Consider the following 25,250-nt stretch of genomic DNA (forward strand, 5'->3'; position numbering starts at 1 on the left):
TCCCTATTATTTATAACTCTAATGTAGTATCCTTCGAGCATGCCCTTCTCTTTAACTCCGAAAGCCTAGATGATTCTATGACACACTTTCTTGCAAATTTCTCCTTATGCCCTGACCCCGCCTTTGTAACAACCTGTAATTACCTTAGGTTACTTAAGCTCCTTAAGCAGGACCTGACTCCACAAGAGCGCGGCCTACCTCCCCTCTTCTTTGACCCTAACTCTATTGATAGCTGCGCCATGGCTCGTCTTATGATGAGGGCTAGTCTTCTCCCGTCTTTTTGCCTAGCCCTCCTAGAAGATATGAATGACAGCCAATTCACTAGGTGCAATCACCCTTTCCTCTCCACCACTTCTCTCCACGTTCGCATGAATCTGAAAGGATACATGCAAAGCTACCAATTTTTGAGCAAATCCATCCAACCCCCTTCCCCTCCTCATTTAGATGAAGAAAATTAGGCCTGGCTGTCATTCCACAACTGCAACCCAAAAGAAAAAAAAAGGAAAGAAAAGGAAAGTCAAAGCAAAGAAAAGAATAACATGAAAGGAAAAGCACACAAGCACTCACTTGCAGAAGCACTTAAACACCACATAGAGCACTATCATTGCACCTAGGGATTCTCACATTAGGCGTGCTCGGTGGCTTTGGTCGGCTGGCTCTGCTCCTAACCCCCTAGCCCTTTTTTCTTTCCCACTTCATGCTTAGGGCACATCAAGGGCAGGACATACCTAGGGAGCTAACACTCGCCTATGGTTAGACCTGTCACCCTAAGCCACTTGCACCACACCTCCCTTAACACAAATGGGGTCCTCAAGTGTGAGACATCACCCAGGCTTGCCTACGGTTAGACCCACCTCCCCATTCCACTAGCACGAGCACACTACACTAACACAGTAAGGTAGACACTCCCCTTAGGAAGAGCACCGCACCTTCTCCTTTCAGGCATCACACAAGCAGCAAACCACCAACTTCAGAGGCCCCCGTCAACCAATCGCTATCCATTTGGCTTGCTCAACAAACATCAGCTTCCACACGCACCTGAATCTACATGTGGCCCTTCCCTTTACACCATCATTGCCCAAGTGCTAACCACCCTACAACAACATAGAAGTGCTATGGGACTGGCACCTGTCTCGGAGGGGGGTAATGTTAACCCCAAGTCGAGATGGCGAAAAATGGCAGAAAATGAAGGAAAAAGCAGAAAAAGCATGGAAGAAGAGCAAAGACACGCATGCGACCTCTAAAAGCTAAGCTGAGACCAAAGGTGCAATTTTAAATGAAAGGCACCTCAAAAAACTTGGAAAACTCTTGTAAAAGAGCCCCAGGCTCCCTCCTGTGCCAATTGTAAAATATTAGATGGGCATAGGCTAGAGGCATAAGGCTAGAAGAGGGAAATGGAAAAAGGACCTTGCCATAATGTCCGGTTATGTAAAAAAGGGAATGGGTGCCCATGGGATTTTAGGGCTTGTATATAAAGTTCAAAAAGTGAATGGAAGCTCATTCTTTGGTGTGTGGCTAACATGAGCTCTCTTCTTCTTCTCTTCTTCTCTTCTTCTCTTCTTCTTGCTTGTGTGTGCTCTTGAGAGAGGGAGTGTGAGAGTGTGAGGGAGTGAGTGTGTGGGAGTGAGGGATCAAGAGGGTGAAGCTCTTCACCATCTCTTCTTCTCTTCTCTTCTCTTTTCTTGCGTGCGTGGCTATGGAGGATGGAGCTTGGAGATGGAGGAGGCTTGAGGATGCTTGAGCTAGCATCAAGAATCATGGAGCTACCGAGGTGTGCGAGGAAGGAGGCTACTCACATAGGCATCAAGGTAAGCTCACTATACTCGTAGGATCGACGACGCGTCGGCTAGGCGTGAGATAGCCATTAGAGCTCGCTTGAAACGCTTGAAGCAATAAGCGGTCCGTGGGTCTTGGCGGTTGAGCGTGAGCTCCCACTACAAATGGTATTCACTATTAGTACTATATGGTAGTACTATCAGTCTTTCACATTAGTTTTTGGATTAGTGCTATATGTTAGCCTCTGCTAAAGTCACTCAGTACCACGGGGGATTCACTAGTAGTAATAATGAGATGTTACTTGCATGCAAGAAATATATGAAAATACCCCTTATCTACCCCCTATTTATGGGACCTTACCTTATAAAATGTACCTTCCTTCCCTTAAATAACCCCCCTCCCTTATACTCACATGGTACCATATGGTAAACCCTAGTGGACCCCCTGGGCTCAGTACAATACGCTAGTAATCTATGTTAGTGTTAAGAGTAATTAATAATGGTATTCACTGTTAGTACTATTTGATAGCACTATTCGTATTGATACTATCTGTGAGGATACTCTTCTTTGCCAATAATCTATGATGGTAGCATGTGTTGGACCTTGTTGGTACTCTGTGATGGTGGTCTATGCCAGTGTATGTTAGTGCTCTATGTACTATGCTAGTATTATGTGCAAGTAATACATTTGTTCGCATTGGTAATGACAAGTACCTATCACTAACCAATATAGCCGAATGCTATGGAACTACTTTGGTATCGAGCATGGTAAGGGAGAGCATAATGGTGCTAGTGTTATGATAAAGCATGATCTAATAGCTGAGCAATTGGATGCAAATGGTTCCAAAGCTAAATAATGCCCATGATGCTGTTGAGTGGTTGACTTGGAAGATGCTTGATGATGGAAAGCAAAAGGATTTTTGTGGAGGTGAAGATCAATAATGTTAATAGGAGCAATGCATATGCTTGCCAAATAGTCAAAGGTACTTGCAACACACATGGTGTGTTGGGATTTAGTTGCAAAGACCCTACCCAAGTTTTGTTTCAAAGTTTGTTGTGCTTTTGTACTTTTTGTGTTGATGAGTCTTGGGAAAAGTGTATCAATATGAGCCATGTGTAGCCATGGAAGTTAGATAGGATGGAGCCTAATAGAGAGTTGAATGAAGTAGCCCATGTGGAGTAAGATGACGTTGTCTACTCAGAGCAACACGAATAATTGGTTGATATTTTGGAGGTTGGAGACCATTTGGCAATTCTAAAGTATCCTATTAATGTAGATAATGAGGATTACTATATTGTTCTATGCAAAGAAGCCAAAGACAGCCCTTGCTAAGCAAGTGAAGGATTCTTGGGGCAATGTTTTTAACATTAGAGTCACCATGGTGTGAGGTGTTTACTGTGCTAAATTGCAACAATGCAAATTACTTGTGCCTTGCTAGGGGATGTGCCTACAATGATGTTACATGTTGATGCAATACTTGCAATAAAATTTTCAATGATATAAACAACACATAAGGTAAAATAATATAGAAGGGTTTATGGTGTCCCCTGGGGGTGCATGAGCACATTCTCAACAATGTCACACTCCTTGATTCCAAGCTTGGAAGCACCAAATATAAAGGGTCACCTAATTTTTAGTTTGAAAGGCCTTATTAGAGAACTCCCAATTTCTTTGTAAAGAGATTGGAAGGAAGTATAAGAATTTTCTAAGTTAGCTATAATATATTTAAAGGATAATATACTTAAAACCTTCAGTAGAATTTGAGTCATAGAATATAATTGTAATTGCCACTTTTTTAAACGATGTGGAATTATTGATACATTAATTGGAAAATCAATTAGTGTGGGCTAATAATGCACACAATGTAATTTTTGAAAAATTAAGGAAGTCTATGCCCTCACATTCCAAGGTTTTGAGTTCCACATTACCGGTTCGGCTTATGGTGCGAATTTTGAAAGATCATAACCCCCTAAACTTCATTTTTTGCTTATGTCCCTTGACCGAGCGCAACAATACTAAGTGACCTTGTTTGAAATCTTGTTGCTTGATGTGCTTGTCAAACTAGCTCTTGCGTCGTGCCTTTTCGTAGATCAGTGCGCATGGGTAACTAGAAGCCGAGTTTTCAATAAGCGTTCTAGCTCAACTAGACGTTTCGTCTAGACTTCCTTTCCCTTCCACCTCTCTTGAATAGTGATTCTCAAGCTAGAAACAAAGAATTCTACAAGTAGAATTGCCTCATTTCCATAGGTCAACCTGAAGGGGGTCTATAGTCCCACATCGATTTTATAGGCTATCCAATAACCATAAGACTGCCATTAGCTTGTTATCCCAGTCAATGTGCAAAGTAGAAACTACCTTGGTTAGGACATTTACCAGAATCTTATTTGTTGATTTTTCTTGGCCGTTAGCTTGAGGATAATAGGGTGAGGACTTCCGATGGATGATCAGGAAGGTGGACAGGAGATGGGCAATCACTTCATTGATAAAGTGTGTGCCTTGATCATTGATAAGTTTGATGGGGCAACCAAATTGAGAGATTACCTAATCCCATAAGAACTTAGCAGTGGTTCGTGCGCTATTCTTTCTGGTGGCTTGAGCTTCTGCCCACTTTGTGATAGTCGGTGGTGGCCATGATGATGTACTTGACTTTTGTGAATATTGAGGCATGTGACTGATAGGCCCAATGAAGTCAATTCCCCATTTCTCGAATGGTCATTTTGCAATGATGGGACTTACTCCATTTTGTCCTTGCGAACTAGTACCTTTGTTTGTTGGCTCTCATCATAGTGTTTGATGAATCATGCTGCATCTCGAAAAAGTGTGGGCCACCATAGTTGAGACTACAACACCTTGCGGGCTATCGTATCTCCACTAAAGTGTCCTCCTACAATTTTGCCATACGTTGTCCAGTGTTTTTTTGAAAATTGAAAAGCCCTAGTCAAACTGTAGTTAGGTTTGATTTTTGCTAGCTTAGTTGTTTGCGTGACAGTTTGTTTTGTTATTTCGTAATTGGATTTTTTGTGTTTGTCTAGCTTAGGATTTGTTTTTGTCATTTTGTTTGATTTTTTGAGTGTGAAACTTGATAGCCTTGGTCGAGCTTGGTATTTTTTGGACAGGTTGAAGGTGGAGTTTGCTAATAGCTGCCAAACATTGTGGAGCTAGGTATGTTTTCTTGTTGAGACTTTTGCACATCACGGGGATAATGGGTTCACAAGCACTTCACGTTGCACTTGTTGATGCACTACACTCGGGGGTCGTCTCCTGTTCTTATCAAATACTTCCATGCCATGGGTTGGGATTATGCACATTTTGCACCATCATTGAGCACTACCATGGCATGAGGTCCACTACAGTTATATGCAATAAGTTTTAGATGCACGCGCACATGAGAGAGCACCTGTCATTGAGCACACACATTTCTTGCACACACGATATTTGGGATGCTCATCACAAAGTTGGGAACCTCTAGTTGAGTGTCTAAGGAGGTTGGGTGAGTTAGAGGGTCATGAAGGACACCACCAATTATGAGATGGGTTGTTCATATTTGGTCAACATCTTAAGGACCATTATTTTTCTTGAGAGATTGTGAGAATTGGATGGGAGGAGCAGAGTATATCATATCTTTTTGAAGAGAGTTGAGAGGTGAGGATAAGGATTTAAATAATCAAGGTACTATGTTTGCATTTTGCATGACGCACCATCACATCTAGATAGGCTAGGCACGATTCTTCAAATGCATACATTATTTTTGTGTGAGCATGGATTGATTGATTGCATTTCATGGATCCGACTTTGCATATTTTTTCAAATCATGAGTTGATGAGCACGAATTCCTATTCCAAAGCATATACTTCTTAGGACACATTGCATGAACAAAAGCCAGGAACATATAAAGGAAAGTATCAGTCATTGAAGACTTGGGGAGCATGTCAAGGTGGTTTTTATGGTGATGTGTGTTCTTTGCAAGTAACCACCAGAGAAGAGCCATTTTCTTGATGTCTTCTATGGTAAATACATGGATGTCTTGCCTTCTGGCACTCTATTTCAAGGGAAATTTCAATAACAAAAAGAGTTGGACTCAACATGGATGAGTGGAAAGGCCAAACAATGTTAGTTCAGAGATATTGGGGACTATATGTGAACTTCTATATTTTTGTGTCCAGCATCATGAAATCAGAATACAATACTACATACAGAGAAATCGGCTAATAGAAAAGGCAAAAGCAAGAAGGGGATCTGGTGCAATGGTACAACGGAAACTCACTCATGTGTCAACTCCTTCAACTATTATGGATGATGATATGAAACTTGAAGTTGTCGACCTTCTAGCATTACAATTAAGCGACAGTGTGCATGTCAAAACACGGTGCATGAAGGTGAAAAGATTGATCCTAAATACTCCCAAATCATTTAGGGACAACTTCAATGTGGGGTTTCCTAGAGTTAGAAACCGAGCTTTTCTTGGTTGGCAATATCGACCCGTGAGGACGTGGTGGTGGATCGAATGCAACAGGTGGTGAGGGTGTAAGATGCATCGATGGTCAGGCCACAGGCGGCATGCGCGTCAGTAGTAGGAGGGGAGACGAATACGAAAAGAAGGCGGAAACAAATAGCATTCAATTGGCGGTGTAGTAATGGTCTTTACAATGGCAGACATTGCAAGAAACAATGTCAATTATATTACGCTTTGTGGCTTATGTGGATGTGTAATGTGCATCCGTTATTGTGACATGTCATTAATCATTGGAAGATGAGCATGACATATTTCTGATGAGAATAACGTGTCAAAAGAAAGATGGCGATGACTGAGCAGGTTGCGACATTTGACCTGACAAATAGAAAATGAAAGATATGGCAGCATTATCAAAGGCAAGGTTAGGAGGCAGGCATTGTAGAGGTGGCAACCCATTGACAAAAAAGGCAACGTGTATGCTATAGGTCACTTTAAAGATGGTGACGACATTTTGCAGGGTATGTGGTAGTTCATTCTAGGGTCCACGTCAGTGATAATGAGCAAGATGGCGTTTTAAAAACGATACTTTATAATTAAAAAGCCTTAAGGCCAAAGGCTCATTGATTTTTTCGTAAAAACGTGGAAGGAAAAGCAATGTACTAAAACATGTAAGGATTTTTAGAAAAGAAAAAAGATAACGTGTGTGAGAGTAGAAGGAAAACTATAAAAGGAGGTGTGAGAGGAGTCTTAGGGCCTTCCCCTTAGAGTCTTCTTGTCATCTTATGAGAGATGTGAGAGGAGGGTCGCATGCTAGAGAATATTCTTGACATGTAAAATTCAAAGTTGAAGAATCTAGACTTTGTGGTGTCGAGCATCGGCTCAAGGTTGTTAAGGTACAATAATATATTTCTCTTGGGTTGTTTTAAAATTATTGGTATTTCTATTGTGTGATGCTCTACCTGCATACGGGTTTTAAATTTTTTGTGAGCTATAAGAGGCATTGTTTTTAGTCTTATGTGGCTTATGGTGTTTTATTGAATATTTGAATTTTTCAAATTGAGTTGTGCATTCGACAAAGTCAATTACCCCAATCGGCACTCCTTAACGTCTCGTTATCAGGTTGTGAGTGAGGCTTGCTCTCGATCACTGCTCGTATAACAATGCCTCAACTAGTATGTCGTGCATTTCGTATTGCTCACACACACATCTCCACAACAATCCATCTTGCCCTAGCCGATAGAGTTGGCTTGCTATGATAGGGTTGAATTTTGAGAATGAGTTGCCTAAATCGGGCTTTTTCTATAGGTCGGTTAGGTAGTCCATGCTCAAGCACTTGGACTATGTCATCTTCCTAGTATGGCATCAAGTTGACTCTAAACAGATCTCTTTCTCTAGATAGGGCGAATAGATGTGCATCTGGCAATTCATCTCCAATGCCCTATCCAATGACTTCTCATGTGGGTATGCAAGACATATGATCAACCATATAATGTTTCTTTTCCTTGTGTACGATGACAGATAAGTCAAATTCAAGAAGCAAAAGTAGCCATCGAGCTATGCGTCCTATGGTGCAAGGTTTGTTCACTAGATACAGCAAGGCTTGATGGTCAAGGAAGAAAATAAAGGGCGTAGCCAAAAGATAATGCCAAAATTTCTTTATTGCAAACACCATGGCTAACCCCTCATTCAGTTGTGGAGTAATTCATTTTTGTATCCATGAGTTTTCTACTAGCAAAGCTCATCGAATACTCTAGATTGTGATCACTAGGCTGGCACAACACAGCTCCTACTACAAATTTCGAAGTGTTAATATGAATATGAAAGGTTATGTTCTGGTATGGGGCTCTTAAGATTAGTGTGGTGCTTAGAGCCTTCTTCAAATCTTCGTATGCATGGTGGCATTCCTCAGTCCATTCGAATATTATCAGTAGCTTGTACAGGGGTCTAGCAATCAATGCATAGTTTAGTACAAACTGTTGATAATACCCGTATGATTGAGGAAGTGCTGAACTCCCTTGTAATTGGGGGTGGAACATCGATAATAACCCTAAATTTTGAGAAGTCAGTGTGGCAATGCCATTCTTGGACATCACGTGCCCTAGCATGCATTCATGCTTTATCCAAAACTGGCGTTTTAAGGGGTTCAATGAAAGATGATATAGTCTACATCGTTCAAAGACTACTTGGAGTTTGTCTAAGTGTTCCTTCCAATTGGAGTGAACATACAAGTCGTCAATGAAGACCTCTAACTCTTTCCTAAGCATGTCCTTGAATATTGCGCACATGAGCCTTTGAAAAGTAGCATGTGCATTAGTCAACCTAAAAGGGTTGACTATGTAGGCGAAGAAAACCCACTCATCAGTGGCGAAGGCGGTGTCATCAGGGTGCACTTGCACTTGATTGTATCTTGAGAAGCCATCTAAAAAACTGTAGGTCTCTTTGCTCACTACTCTCGAGCATGTGTTTAGTGTATGGCAATGGATAATTGTCCCTCTTGGTAGCATCGTTTACCTTCTTATAGTTGACGCACACTCTGATCTTTCCGTTCTTCTTCAGTACGATCACTATGGGCAAGACCCAGTCCGTGTGCTCAATCTCGTAAATTAATCCTACCCTTAGCAACTTGTTATGTTCTTCCTTGATAGTGTGAGAATGCTTTGGGACTCATAGGGTATGATTATTGCTGCTTGATTGGTGTTGCATCGGGGACCATGGGGATATTATGAGTTACGACACTCGGATCTACCCCTTTCAGCTCATTAAGGGATCAAGTAAAGACATCCATGTACTCTCACAAGAAAGCAATGAGACTTGCTTCCTCTTCCTTGGTCAAGTCATTAGGAATAAAAATAGGTTAGAGTGTCTTCCCTTCCTTGGCCAGATCAACCTCCTTGACCTTGGTTGGTCCTTCTATTTCTTTACTTGCTTGTCCTTATCGCTTGGCTCCTTGTAAGTTCACTACCCTGTCGCCTTTCTTAAACTTAGTAAATTGCTTTGGCAGGTCTTGCAATTTCCTTTGCTCCTCAGCCTGCATAGCTCTAGACTGTTTGCATAGCTCTTCCTTCAACCTTTGGCACCTCAGGTGGATTGGCAGGTCCCCTTTGGTGTGTTTGGTCTTAGGTGGTTGTAGCATCTCAGGATCACTATCTGAACTTACCTCCGACTCAGAATCCAATTCTCCATCTTTGCTAGAAGAGGGAGTCTTGCCTAGTAGGACGGTGACTTTTTCATAAGCACTAGCGAAGCACTTGTCAGGGAAATGCCTGCTTGTTCGTAGTTGATTGCCTTTATGTGCTCCAACCAGGCTCGATCGCCATCCATGCGCATGACTCCTCTCTCAATTCTAAAGACATTCTTCCCACGCGTGTCGAAGTCAGTTTGAATTTTCTCTATCATCCTTCCCTCAGTGTCATATTCCACTGTGTCCACCTCTCCTTCGCTTCCATTACTATAGAAATCCTTGTATTCTTCGCTTCTAGAACCATCCTCCTCTTATTGCTCGTCATCTCCTAGGTCTTGATAGTGTTAGAATATCAAGCTATCGTTACTCTTCAGTTAGTCTATCTTTATGTGTGTGACAGACATTAGCTAGATACAGCTATACATGTGTGTGACATTCAATAAGTCAGTGTAGTTAGTGACTTAACCACAATTAGTCTTGGTTAGTCATACCTATGCTTGTAAGTCTCTTTCAGTGAGTATGATGGAAGAATAATGGAAGAAGAATAACAATGAGCTAAGGCTCATCTTATGCTCCACTTTGTCTCTCTCCCTCTCTTCCAACATGGTATTAGAGCTTGAATGCCTAAAGCCTTAAGGCTTGGCAGTGGCCATTTGACATCAAGACATCAGATATGAAGAAAACATCAACAAAGGAGACTATGCCTTCAACCATTTTTTTGTAGAAGCTATATCTTGCTATAGAAATGGTTTTTGGAGAAATGGTCTACTAATCCTCACCATTTCGACGTGCTCTACAACTTTGCAGAAGAAAATTTTTTGAAATTTCTCACTGATTTTGAGATATTCAGCACAGACCTGTGCAGACTGGCTCTTTATTGCAATAAACAGTAGGTGATAGCATCACTGTTTGAGTGAGAGCTCATTTGGGAGCTTGAAAAATTGATTATAGATCTGAAATAATAGTGGTTTGCTGTATACAGACAACCTACAACATGTATGCACCTCTAACATGAGCTTGAAGCTCTCAAACTTGTTAAGGAGTACCATTGAAGTATAGGTATATGCTGGAAAGTCATATGGACTTGATGTCATGCATTGGAGCTGGGATTTTATGCCGAAAAATATTCAAATCTAAAATTTTTAAATGATTTCAAACTGTCACTGAATGTAAGCAGCAAGCATTGTCTCTTACTGAAGCATTACATGTCATTTTGGAGCTCCTGTCATTTGTATGACCTGATATATGTATGTTGAATGCTTGGAAGACTAAAGAGAGCATTGGATGCGACTAAGGATTGAAATTCGGAGATGAAACAAATGCCTTAACATCTATTTGGATGGTCATTTACAGTAAATGTAGTGTATGACATTGCCTCTCTACACTCCTGAAGAAAATAGCATCATTTATCACTCAGGATCTCAAAGGAGTTAATTTCCTGAATGTCACGAAGGTGCCTAAATGTCAGGTTGTAGGTTTTAGACTGCATATTCTCTTCATTGCAGTAAGAATACATGGGACATAGATACAGTGCTTGCAAAATCTATGTATTGACTAAAACACCTACGAGTTATCCCACATGCTTGTGGATGTTTCTAAGGTTGTAAAGGGCTGAAATACCCTGTTTCTTTGGTGCAAAAAATTATTCTAGAAAACTGTCTTGAATTGTAGAAAACTGTCATGAATTGTAGGAAACTGTCTTGAATTGCAGGAAACTGCCATGAATTGCAGGAAACTGGTCCTGAACTGTAGGAAAAGGAGTCAGATACTTGCAGGTTGTATACGTCACTGAATACCTAAGCTGCAACTATGGAAAATGCTCAAGGCACTGACGATAGCACTCAAATTGTGGGAGAAAAGTTGGACAACAAAATTTTGCTTTATGGAAGTTCCGTATGAAGAATATTTTGGTTGGTAGAAGTTATTGGGACTTGTGTACAGAGGAGATGAGGTTGAACCTGAAATGCCTGAAAGGAATTCGAAAAATGATCAGAAAAGGGCTCATAAGCTATGGATTGAGAGAGCATGCAAGGTGTTACATTGGTTTTCCTTATGTATATCAGATGCTATGGTTATACAGATTACTGGATGCAGTTTCCCAAAGAATGCATGGGACATACTCATGAAGAATTGTGGAAATGTAACACATGCAATAAAGATTTAGTTGAAGCAATAGTTCAATATGTCTAGGAATGACATAAGCATTTAGGCCTACACTACAGAGATCAAGAACATAGCGGATCAGCTTGCCACCATTGGATCTTCAGTGTCTGAGGATGATATGATTGCAGTGACATTGAATGGACTTGGCAAAGAGTATAAAGCACTTGATACGTCTATTTCTATGAGAGCTGAATCCCTTGATTAGGATGAGCTGATTACTTTGCTATTGCATGAGGAAGTTAATCTTGGGTTGAATATAGGCTATAATATGTCTCAAAGTAGAGACATTGTTCTTTACTCTAGTCAGCGTGGCAGAGGCTGTGGCTCTTTTCGAGGTCGAGGAGACACTCGAAACACTTATGGACAACAACAACATAATGCCTGGTATGGCACGAATAGATAGGGTCAGCATGGATCTGGCAGTTTTCGAGACAAGGGGAGATTCCCTAGAGGTAGAGGAGGATCGTGACAGTCAAATGATCAGTCCAACAGGAACAAGGATTGTCATTATTGCGGTAGATATGGGCATATAGCCAAAGATTATCATAAGAAGCACACTGACATGAAAGCCAAGGGTAGACAACATGGAAATTATGCTTCATCTAGTGGAGTTCTTGATGATCAGGGTGACAGGTTGTTTGCCATGCAGTATGTGTCTAAGAATGCATCTAGGCAGAACAGAGATGAGAGAGATACATTGATTCAGGGGCTTCAAATCATATGACACCCCATGGAGAACAGTTTGATGATATGGTTGCAGGTTTGCATGGACATGTTTGTACTGGGGACGACTCCTAGCATACTATTTAGCATGAAGGATTTGTACCTTTGTTAATGCGTGATGGCAAGAAAAAGAGCCTGCATGATGTACTACATGTACCTACAAGAACAAGAATCTTTTGTCAATTCAAAACAGAATCTGCAGGTGAGATTTAATAGAGATGGATGCTTTGTTGAAGAATATGGTAATGGATGCAAATTGATTGCTAGAGGCCGAAGAGATGGCAGAATGTTTACTCTTGATGCGTCAATTCTAGAATTGAAAGTAGCCATGTTTGCACATGATGGTGATGCTATACGGGATGTTGAGATATGGCGTAAGCGGATTGGTCATGTGAATGTACAAAAGATGAAATCTATGCAGTAGAAGGAGATTGTGCTTGGATTGCCTAAGTTCAAGCATCATGACTTTGGATATGTATGTGATGCATGGCAGTTTGGAAAGCAGACACGGTTTCCATTTATAAGACATATACGGAATAGCTCACGACCCTTGTAGTTGGTACATTCAGATGTATGGGGCTTGTCTCATAATGCTTTGTTTGGTGGTGCTCGTTACTATGTATCTTTCATTGATGATTTCAATAGGTATACTTGGCTTTACATACTGAAACATAAGGATGATGTGTTTGATGCATTCAAGGACTTCAAGAAGCATGCTAAAAATGAGTTGAGCTATAAAATTTAATGTCTTAGATCAGATGGAGGTGGAGAATATGTCTCTAATTACTTTCATAGGTGCCTTGCTAAATATAGGATCAGAAGACAGTGAACTTGCAGTTATACACCGTAGCAAAATGGTATAGCAAAAATGAAAAATAGGGTACTAATGGAATCGGCAAGAGCTATGCTAAATGAGAAGAGTTTGCAAAATGCTTATTGGGCTGAAGCAGTAGTGATTGTTGTCTATGTGCTAAGTAGAACCCCTACAACAGGGATTCATGATCTAACTCCATATGAGAGGTTGTATGGTCATAAGCATGACATTTCACACTTGAAGGTATTTGGCAGCATTGCATATGTTCATGTTCTTGATGAAAAGAGTAAGAAATTGGATCCTAAATCTATCAAGAGTGTGTTCCTTTGTTATGCACAAGACCGAAAAGCTTACAAGTGTTATGTACCATCTACATATGAGACATTGATTAGCAAAGATGTTTTTGATGAGCTGGTATCTTGGTGTGGTAATCTTGTTGCAATGGCTACTGATGGATCAACCAACACTACTAATGCTGAAAATACACCTATAGTGAGTACATGTATGAGTGGTCCTACAAGTGATGAGTCACCTATAGTAAGTCCTTGGTCAGGACTTATTATAAGTCCTTGGTCATGTATGAGTGGTCCTACAAGTGATGGGTTACCTATAGTAAGTCCTTGGTCAGGACGCTTGCGGAGTTGTACTCCTACATCCACTAACACGGATATGTCAGTGAGGGGGAGATTAGATAAGGGAAAAGAAAAGATGCTTGAGAATGTGATAGGTCCACTTACAATAGGTTATGATTTATTTAACAGCGACAGTTTGGATAGTTAGTCGGGCATTCCATTTGTTATGATGCCTGGAGCAAGGCAGAGTTGTTATGTACCGCCTCATGAGAGGCAAGCTCAGAGTAAGCCACAGTTACGGAGATTTGAGAGAGTCAGAAAACTAGTTGGCAAGTTTACATACACTAGTTATGCAGCCCACCATTATGCATATATGACTAGTGTGACAGGTTACAAAGAACCTACAAAGTTTGATGATGCAGTTACAGATGATAACTGGTGTGCTACCATGGATGAGGAGTATGCAGCCCTGGCTGAAAATGAGGCATGGGAATTGGTTAAGTTTCCTGAAGGCAAAGTCCCCATTGGCTGCAGATGGGTATACAAGGTTAAGTGCAAGTTAGATGGTTCATTAGAACGCTATAAGACCAGGTTGGTTGCAAAAGGATATGCGCAGCAGTATGGCCTTGACTATGAGGAGACTTTTAGGCCAGTGGCTAAAATGGCAACAGTCAGAACTATCAAAGCATACAAAGATTGAAAATTATGGCAAATGGACGTCAAGAATTCTTTCTTGAACGGTGATTTGGTTGAGGAAGTATATATGGAGTAGCCTGAAGGCTATGTTCACCCGGAATTTCCTACACATGTATGTAAGCTGAAAAAGGCTTTATATGGGCTGAAACATGCACTCAGAGCATGGAATGCTTGGATCAATAGTTATTTATAGCAACATGAATTTAGATTGGGTGATGTAGATCACAGTCTGTTCACGAAGAAGACAGATCATGGATATGTGTTTCTAGTGGTTTATGTAGATGATCTTATTATCACTGGAGATGATGAAGAGGGAATTGCTGAAATTAAATCATGTTTACAAGCTGAATTCAGAGTCAAAGACCTTGGTGAGTTGAAGTATTTTTTTGGAATTGAGGTAGTCTATACGCCTCAAGGTATATGGCTGCTATACAGAAGCAGTATGCTCATGACATGTTGTAGAAGTATGGTATGGCTGAATGCAAGCCTATGGAGACACCTCTTGATCAGAATGTCAAGCTGCAGATTGATGTTGGGAATGACATAGAGAATGTGACCATGTATCAACAGATGGTAGGCAGCTTGATATACTTGACTATTACCCGTCATGACTTATGTTATGCAGTGGGGCTGATTAGTCAGTTCATGTAGAAGCCTCGCAAACCACATTTAGATGCAATTACAAGGATCATGAGATATGTAAAGGGTACTATAGATTATGTGCTATTTTATGCATATGGAAAATCCCTTAACTTGATAGGGTTTACTGATGCTGATTGGGCTGCTTGTGCCTATGACAGGAGATTAACCAGTGGTTATGCATTTAGATTGGGTAGTAGTATGATCATTGGCAGAGTAAGAGACAATCTACAATCTACTGTTGCATTGTCTAGTACAGAGGAGCTGCCTTAGTGGCTTGCAAAGCAGTTTGGTTGATGAAACTACTGAAAGACTTGGGAGTAGAGCTGGAAAGCAGAGTGAGATTGCATTGTGATAACCCCAGCATTGTTATGTTGGCTAGCAATCCTGTCTACCATGCTAGGTCCAAACATATTGAGGTTCACTATCATTTCATCAGAGAAATGGTTCTTACATGGCAGATTGACTTGATTCATGTGAAGACTGAAGACTAGGTAGTAGATATATTTACCAAGTCTCTTGATAAAGAAAATTTCATAAATTTTAGACATCTACTTGGAGTTTATCAGATGGTTTTAGCTTGAGGGGGAGTGTTAGAATATCAAGCTCCCGTTACTCTTTAGTCAATCTATCTTTATGTGTGTGATAGTTGGATACAGTTGTACACGTGTGTGACATTCAATAAGTCTATGTAGTTAGTGACTTAATCACAGTTAGTCTTGGTTAGTCATATCTATGTGTGTAAGTCTCTCTCAATGAGTATGATGGAAGAATAATGGAAGAAGAACAACAATGAGCTGAGGCTCATCTTATGCTCCACTATGTTTCTCTCCCTCTCTTACAACAGATAGGGCATTTCCTTCTCGTCGGTGGCTAAGGCCCAATTGTACATTAAGTTTAAGTGGTGCACTTTGGTCCATCGCCACTTAGGCTCATCCAAGAGATCTTGGAGAGGTTTAAGGTTAGTGGCTAGATTACATGCTAGCTTGCTTGCCAAATATTCTAGGATCTCCAGGAGTTCTCGCTTGTTACTTTCGACATGGAGTTCGACGCGGTTGGATCGTCCATTTGAGCTTTTGGAAATCATGCATATTGGCACTAAGGGTGCATCTCTAGGCTTATCAGCTATCTTGGCAGCTTGCTCATACTCTTCACTGTTTGAGAATGGTAGATCTATCATGGCAAGCACATGCATCCAAGCTCGCTCATCCTCGAGACAAGGGATATATTTGGTCAGTGGCCCGTAAGATTTTGCTAATCTGCACATTTTTGGGTGGAAATGAGCGACCGGGGACATGATGCTGCGTGGAGTCAAGTGGGATAACACATGAGAATATCATTTTTTTTTTGGTCTTTCTAACACTTACCCATAGTGGGAGTTGGGTTGATAAATGGAACTCCCAAGTGGTATCATGCATGTTCGATATGTGGTTGTGATATTTCAGTTTTGAGACATGCGCTCATGCAAAAAGAGAAGAAAATGTGTTCTCGCTTCCATTTTTCAGTCCTCGAGTGAAATTTTACGTGGCAAGGGAGATATTCTTGCCATCTAACAACTAAGGGAAAGCAAGGGACAGCTTAGTAAAATAGGGAAAAAAGCAAAAACATGAAGAGTTTTTTTTTGGAAAAAGAGGAGGAGAGAAGGGTTTGAGACAAGAAAAAAATCAAAGAGAGAGAGAGAGAGAGAGAGAGAGAGAGAGAGAGAGAGAGAGAGAGAGAGAGAGAGAGGGAGGGAGGGAGGGAGGGAGGGAGGGAGGGAGGGAGGGAGGGAGGGAGAGAAAAATCTTGTAGCTTAAAGAGAAGGGAGAAATCTGAAGCTCAGAAGAAGAAGAACAAGTTTTAGAAGAAAGAGACCATGAAGCTGAAGTTATCACAGTCGTGGAGCATGATGGCAGGGCTGTTGAAGTCAATGGACTGATGCGAGTTCTTAGTTTTTAGATGATGGTAATAAGAGTCTTCTTTTTGTATTGTTTTTTTCTACTACTGCATGGGGTAGAGAGTATGCAGATCAATTCTAATGTATGGATATGAGTGAAAGACAACAGAGGGATGTTCTTTATCATGTTGAGAGTGTTGCATGCTAGTTGTTGCGTGAGATTTCTTGTCAGCAGAGAAGAATGAAAGTAAAGGATCTCTACAATCTGAAACTGATTATGTGACGCAGAGAATATGTATTATTGGCAAATCTTGAATGCATGGACTTGAGTTGGTGGAAATATGGAAGGATTTGCAGCTAGGAATTGATGAATCAAAGTTCATGAAGTTTGAAGCTCTTGCAACTATTCATCAATGCAAGATATGCTGAGATGTATCTGCTGGTATGTTGAAATGACAATCTGAAATCAAAGAACGTGTCTTTCCATTTACAAGTTTATGCTTTTAGAGTAGGGAAGTTGTGTTTGCTGTATAGAGCATCAGTAAATTTAGGACTACAGGTTGTGTAGAGCTGTTTCAAGAAAGCAGATCAAAGAATTTGGCTCTAAGTTGTGCTAGAGAGTTATAGATTGGAAAGAGAGCTACAACTTTCCTTTTTGAAGCTCAACAATCCGAGATTTGGTTAGAAAGTTATGAACTATTCTGTGTAGTTCTCTATGAGGCGATTTCTGTGCTCTATGAGGAAACATGTGAATTCAACAACATTTATGTCACCAACTTGGTTTGCCATGAAAGTTATGAACTGTTTTGTGTAGTGCTTTATGAGGAAGCAGGTGAATTCAACATCATTTATGTCACCAACTTGGTTTTCCATGAAAGTCATCATGGTTATCCATTGCAATATTAGTGCAAACTCAATTTTGTTGCAGTAATGGAATGTCTACAATAGTGAAATGCTTGTAGCAGTTGAATGGGCATGAAAATTTGCCATATAAAGCTTTGGTAACCAGTGCTTTTCGGTTTGTATTTATGTTTGCTTTGAGAAAAGAGGAACAAAAAGGATCTACAATTGATTTTGCGCCAATTGAGGAAACCATGCTTTGTGGGGCAGTTTGCTACGTGGGGTTGCCATCCCTAAAAAATAGGAGTTATGTGAATTTGAAAGCTCGTGTTGTCAAAGTCTCAGCCATGGTTTTTTTAGCATCAAATTCTCTTTAAAAATGGTAAAATCTGAGCTTAAAGGTTTAACATGCTTAAGTGTTGAGTTGAAGTCTCAATGAGGAGTGAGTGATAAAAAATATTTAATTTTTGTGTTCAATGGTGTTGTTTCACGTGTTTTGTTGAGGGGAGATCCTCGGTCTTTATCCTGTGTGGTGTTGCCTTGGGGGTTGTGAGAGGCCAACTACCAAATTCACCTACCATAGATTGGTGCCCCCATTGAGGATCTCCCATGTTGAAGATCTCTTTGCTGATCTTATCAGTTGGGAAGTGTATGGTTTGGAAACCAATCTATACACAAACTCAAGCATAACGGCTTTTGGATATGAGCCCTTCTTTGGTACTAAAAAGGAGGATGCCAATCAATTTATCAGGAGATTGGAGTGGATGGCTTACCAAGATTGAAGGGACACTGATGCAGATAAGCTTCGAATGATCAGCATGTTGCTTGAAGGCTCTCCAAGATTATGGTGGAACTTACTGAATGAAGAGACAAGGGCAAATTGGAATGAAGTAAAAAATGAGTTTCTTTTACAAGGTTTGTAGCTAAGAAAACTCCTGAGAGTTTATGGAAATCTTTGGAAAGGATGTTTCAGGGGGAAAATGAGAAAGTGTCTAAATTTGCTATGAGATTTGAAGCAAAATGGATAGAAATTGCACAGAGTATGGAGCAACCTCCGATGATGTTCTTGAAAAAGGACAAGTTTGTTTCATTGCTTAAACCTAAAATCAGAGAAAATATTCTGATCAAAGACCTTAATACATATGAAGATGTAGTGAAAATAGCCAAAGAAAAGCAAAGAAAAATAAAATTGAGGTCATGTTGGGGGTAAAGGCACCTCTGCCTAGTCACCCGTGTATTACTACACTGACAGTACCGGCCACCACTGCACATTGCAGGTGGCGGGCGCCCATCACAGTCACTTATTCTTTATTTTTTTAGTGACAATTTGAATAAAGGAAGGCCCAGCCACACATTGTGGTTGTTGGAGTTCCCATTTCTTGTCTCTCTCTTTCTTGCTCTTGCTCTCCTACTATAGCTCTCACATGCAAGCTTCGATATTTCTCACCTTTCAACTGGTATCAGATCAGGTCCTTTGCAAGCACTTCTCATCCTACCCCGACATCTACACGAGGTATGAGAGCTTGCTTCTCACTCAATTCTCAGCCATTCTTTGAGATGAACAACAGGGTTTCATGAAGAGGTAGCCATAGCTTCCATCATTGAAGCTTGTTCTCTTCACCTCTTGCTTGGACTTGTCCTAGGCTTGTGTAGGCCTTCATTAGGCTCTTGCTTATCCCCTACCTACCCTGATTCAGCCCCTCAAGTACAGCAGCATGCTCACGTTTTATTTGCGCATCTTTGCAAAAATGGCTAAAAAATCACTCTTTTTGTCATATCTCGGGCATTCGGAACCCGATTCAGGCAAAGTAAGAGTCTAAGTTAGGGTTTTGGCATGCTCCGGATGCAATGGTGATGTCGGATTTGTCAAATTATGATGATATAATATTCTGCAATAGATTTCAGGTCTGAGACAACATGTATTTGTATGCCTATGGCTTATGTGATGCTTCTACTGATGTCTATTGATACCAGATCACTTGTAGATGTTATATCTCTTATGTGAGATGCATTTGGAGCTGATTTAGCTCAGCCATTGACTATTTCAAACAATCCCAGATCTGGCCAAAATAGGGCAACACTTATCTCTTGAAGTCTATACTTACCAGGATTGATCACTTGATGCATATTGATGCCCGGATGATGTCTACATGTATGGAGATGCTATGTTAATGGATTGCCATCATTTTGGTACTAATTTGAGGCCTGAAATACTCAATTTGGAGCAATAAATGTCTATTGTAAATAGTTGGGATGAAGCTATTCTACTCATGTATGCTTATGCCTACGCTATTCGGGTCATGTCTTGGAGATGTACATTGATGTATTGACCATCAGGGATTGGAAAAGAGTTCGACATTGCTTCTTAATCATTGGTTGAGCTTGAGCTCCACTTTCCATAGCATTTGGATATTTATCTTGGATGTATCTTGGCACTTATCGGTCTATGCTTGATTGCTTTGGACATGCACTTATGCTTATATCACCTACATATGTCAGTTACATTGTTTGAGCTTGGATGCTATTGGAGCTTTACTTGTGCTTGACATTTGATTATATGGAGCATATTTTGGAGATTTATTGGCTTGTCAGAGTTTATTTTGGGATATACTTGATATCTATGGATGCTACATATAGATGTCACACCACCCCCATATCCGGGATGTCTCATTGATGCTTGATCTTGGACACTTGTCACCAGTGCTTGTACATGCTTTGTTCGAGCTTTGTTGCTCTTTGTGCTAGTGGAAGCGTCATTGGATGCTTGACAGACATTGAGCAGGTGGTCTATGCTATTTGAGATTTTGAGACTATTTGGGATTTCTTACCCTTTGGGATGATGCATGGTTCATATGTCTTGGTTCCTTTTGATGCTTATGAACTAACTTTTTGACTTGGGTCCCTTTCCTTGTGAGCTGACACCTACTTGTGTCAAGTCTTGGTAGTGGCAGGCATACTTTGCTCTGTGGGGGGTGTGCCTACTCGCTGGCATATATTTCATGACCTGTTTGGGTGTTGGATTCATGCTTATCGACTATCATATGCCTATGTTATGTCTGCATGATGTTGGTTATGGTCTTGGCAATATATAATTGACTTGGGATCCGCTTCTGGCACAGTTAGCTCTCATTTACTGAAATCTGTCATTTATTACAGCAAGCTTAGCAAGCTAAAATCTACAGATTTTGAGTACTTCTCTGAGGGTAATGCTTACTATTTGATGTTATCTTGGTCATATTTGGTGGACAGGTGCTTCTCTTGGTAAAATCCACTCTTTCAGTCAGTTTTAATAGTAGTTTTAGTGCATTTTTTGCTAATTACAATAACTCGTAATTTTGCCTTTTTGCATTGATTTGGGACAGTATGGCTGGTCATTTGAAAGATATAGATCTCTTTAACATTGCCAAGTTGTATGGTACCAACTATGGATATTGGAAGTCCCAAATATGGTAGGTTTTGGTGTAGAAGTTCCAGGTTAAACCTTGCATTTCAAAGGTGTCAAACCTGTGGATATGGATGATGATGTTTGGATAGAAGTTGATGAGCTATGCAAGTCTACCATTATTTTGTTACTCTCAGAAGAGGTCCATCATAATGTTGTTGAAGATGGGAGTCAGAGTGCATGGGACTTATGGGAGAAAATTCAGGAGCTTTATGTGCAACAGAGTCCTGCGTCATAGATCTATTTGCTGAAGTAGTTAATGGACCTTCGTATGAAGGAGGGGTCATCCCTATCATCTCATTTCAGTCAGTTTCATGCTATCATGAAGAATCTGTTGTCACAGGGTATTGAGTTTAATGATAACTTGCACCTGTTATTTTTGCTTGGCACCCTTCCTGAATCATGGGATGTATTCCGTATTGCCATATGCATGAACAAGCTTGATGGGCTGAAAATCAAAGATGTTCAAAGTGCTTTATTGACTGAGGAAATCAATAAGAGAAACAATGATGCTTTTCGCTCTTCACATGCATTGACCATTAGAGGTGGCAGACATGGCAAGCATGATAATGATCATAAGGGCAGGGACTCTCAGAAGTCTAGGTCCAAGTCACGTGGTTGCAGTAAGTCTCGTGGACGGAAGTCTGATCTTACCTATCATTATTGTGGGAAAGCAGGACATATTAGGCCGTAGTGCCATAAAATGCACGATGATAAGCGCAAGGAAAAGGGAAAAGATAAAGTGCAGGAAAAGTACTCTGAGCATAGCATAGTACCTGCAAAGTCTAGTGTGAAGATAGAAGAGGTTAATGTCACGCAGGCCACTGATTCAGATGACGATTACATACTTGCAACTTCTTCATGCGATGCCTTACAGACTTCTAAGATACATTCTATGTATGCGTAGTGCTGGCTCTTGGATTCGGGTGCGTCCTTTCATGTGACACCCTGTCGAGATTGGTTTCATACCTATTGTACCATGTCTAGTTCTGTGCATCTTGGTGATGATAGGTCTCTTAACATTGTGGGCATTGGAGATGTTCGACTGTAGTTTCCTTTCTTTGGCAATTCTTTTGTTTTGCATGATGTACACCATGTACCTGTGTCGACTTGTACCCTTATGTCACCTGGACCACTTGATGATGCAAGGTATTTTGTGTCTTTTGGAGACTCTGCATGGAAGATTACTCGTGGCAAGCTTGTACTTGCACGAGGTGCCAAGTCTGGCAGCCTCTATCCCTTACTTGTATCAGGAGCTACATTGGATCATATTTTGTGTGTGGGTTCTATTCCCCATGTATCCCTTTGGCATGCTCGTTTGGGACATATGTCTCTTAAAGGAATGAAAATGCTTCGTGCTTTGCAGTATCTTATGCCTTTTGACTCTTTGCATTTTGATTCTTGAGATCATTGTTTGTATGGCAGGCAGACTAGAAATACACATAAAAAGTCTGGTAAGAAACGCATGGGTGAGCCCTTGGCTCTTGTGCACTCAGATGTATGTGGGCCCATGCCCTGTCAGTCACTTGGTGGAGCAAAGTACTTTGTTACTTTCATAAATAATTACTCACGTAAGGTTTGGGCTTATCCCATAAAGAGAAAATCCGATGTCTTAGACACATTTTAGCGTTGGCTTGCATTGGCAGAAAACCAGTCTGGGAAAAGGATAAAATGCCCAAGATCAGATAATGGGGATGAGTATGTATCACGTGCTTTTGAGCAGTTTTGTGATGAGCGGGGTATTAAGCATCAGTTGATCGCCCCTTATACCCCACCCCAGAATGGTATGGCTGAATGCATGAATATGACCATTCAGAAAAGGGTCCGTAGCATGCTTAGCCAGGCTGGCTTACCGCAACACTTTTGGGATGAGGCAGTTACTACTGTAGTGCATCTCATTACCAGGTTGCCTAGCAGTGGCATTGACTTTCACATTTACTATTGCATGAAACGCAAGACAACAAGCTCTGAATCTTCATGGGGCATTTGAAAGAGCAAAGAATAGGACTCAACAAGGCCATAGGAAACCTAATGATGATATGATTAGTAAATTGCAGGAACAGTTGGCAAATCTGAATTTGAATATGAGCCTATTGCAGGCAAAGCATCCTCAAATGCAACCCAGATTTAGAGGACCTCCAAGAAATATATGGGAAAACTTTGAATGCTTTAGTTGTAGGGAGAGAGGTCATATTACTCCTGATTGCCCTTATCCAAGAAGAATAGGAGGGGAGATGTATCCCATGCCACAACAGAATGCTAGCCAAGATGCTAGACGTCAATAGGAATAAAGGCCACTTGAACGAACTAGGCAATAGTTGGAAAGAAGACCTAATGAAGGCACATCATGTATGAATCTGATCAAAACCAGCATGCCTGATGATGGGGAAAATGCATATGTTCTAGCTAACAGGAGAGTTAGAGAGAGGGATAAAATTGAAACTCAAAGGGCAGCAAGGATTAAAAAGGAAAAACAGGTTGCAAACATTCCAAAAACCAGCAGAAAAGCTAGACGACGAAGGAAGATTCAAATGGGGGACTTTGCTTTGGGAGTCAATCAAGTTCCTTACAAGCTTGAGGATTTAAAAGGTAAGACGACTGATGTTACACATGGTCAGCTACTGTAGATGAACTCACTCTGAGGAGGCAATGGCATGGACTGGTTAGCATTAGGAAAGGAAAAACCTGAATTGAGCATGTTGGAGTGATTAACATATCAGGTGTGAAAGACATTATACGTGTCATGGATGCATGGATATACAAAAGGAAAATTGATCAAGTTTATGTTGATGGTGGTGTGCAAGTTTGCATAATCATTGAAGAAGCAATGCTACAAATGCATCTTAAAATGACAGGGAAGTCACTATTTAAGGTTAAAATGGCAAATAGCTCACAAGTGAAATATTTGGGAGTCATTGAGAACTTGGAAGTCAACATTGGAGGCCAAAGAGCATGTTTGGATTTCCATGTTATGCTTACAAAACTTGGGGCATATCCTCTCATTTTGGGATGACTATGGTTGATTGGTATGAGGTCCATAAAAGATTGGTATAGAGGTCAATTGAAACTCTATCTAGAGAAGCCATTTCATAAGAGGGTGATCTTTGACATGAAAAAAGGGCCCATCATTCAAAATGGACATGAAAGTGATGTTGGAGGTGATGAAAGTAGTGATTCAAAAAATCCTAGCCTTGATGAGGAAGATAGAAAATGGGAAGCTAGCCTACTCTCTAGGTATATTGACCTCTTTTGGTTGCCAATCTAGGGTTCAAAAAGAGAGGAAAAAGTTGTAAATATTGTTGCAGGAAGTACAGACCTCATGTAGGAAACATGTGATTAGCAACTTGAAATGAATGTTGGACTACCTAAGCTTATGAATATGCTAGGAAATGACTTGACTAATGATGAAAGAGATGAACATTCAGCCATTTTTCAGAAATACCCAAAAAAATATCACAAACTGAGGGGTACTAACAACATTGTGCACCATATCGAATTGAAAGAAGGGTATAAACTAGTGGCTCAAAACTTAGGAGACTTGGTACAATTCAGGGAAATGTACTTAAAGCTGAAATTCAAAAGTTGCTTGATGCAAGATTTATCTATCCTGTTGATGATGCAGAGTGGATGTCTCCTGTTGTAATCAGGCCAAAGAGGAATGGAAAGTGGAAAGTATGTATTGATTTCAAGCCTCTTCATGCAGTGACTAAGAGGGACTACTATCCTCTTCCGTTTCAGGATGAGACATTGGATCAAGTGACTGGCTATGAATTTTACAATGTATACAATGGATACTCTGGATATTTCTAGATCAGAATAGTAGAAGAAGATAAGAAGAAAACAACATTCATTACCCCATGGGGATGCTTCTGCTATAGAGTAATGCCTTTTGGTTTGATGAATGCATACACCAGCTTTTCAAGATGGGTTAGTTGGGTATTTGCCCCTTTCATTGGAAAATCTTTGCGGGTGTTTATGGACAACTTTTGTGTGACAGCTCAAGGGCATTACACTCTAAAAAGCTTGATGAAGTTTTCTAAAGACTTGATGAGGAATTCAGTTGGCTAAACCACGA

The sequence above is a fragment of the Lygodium microphyllum genome, chromosome 14, assembly GCF_053477565.2.
Source record: "Lygodium microphyllum isolate KBCC chromosome 14, Lygodium_microphyllum_v1.1.10, whole genome shotgun sequence".
In the NCBI taxonomy this organism is placed as follows: Eukaryota; Viridiplantae; Streptophyta; class Polypodiopsida; order Schizaeales; family Lygodiaceae; genus Lygodium; species Lygodium microphyllum.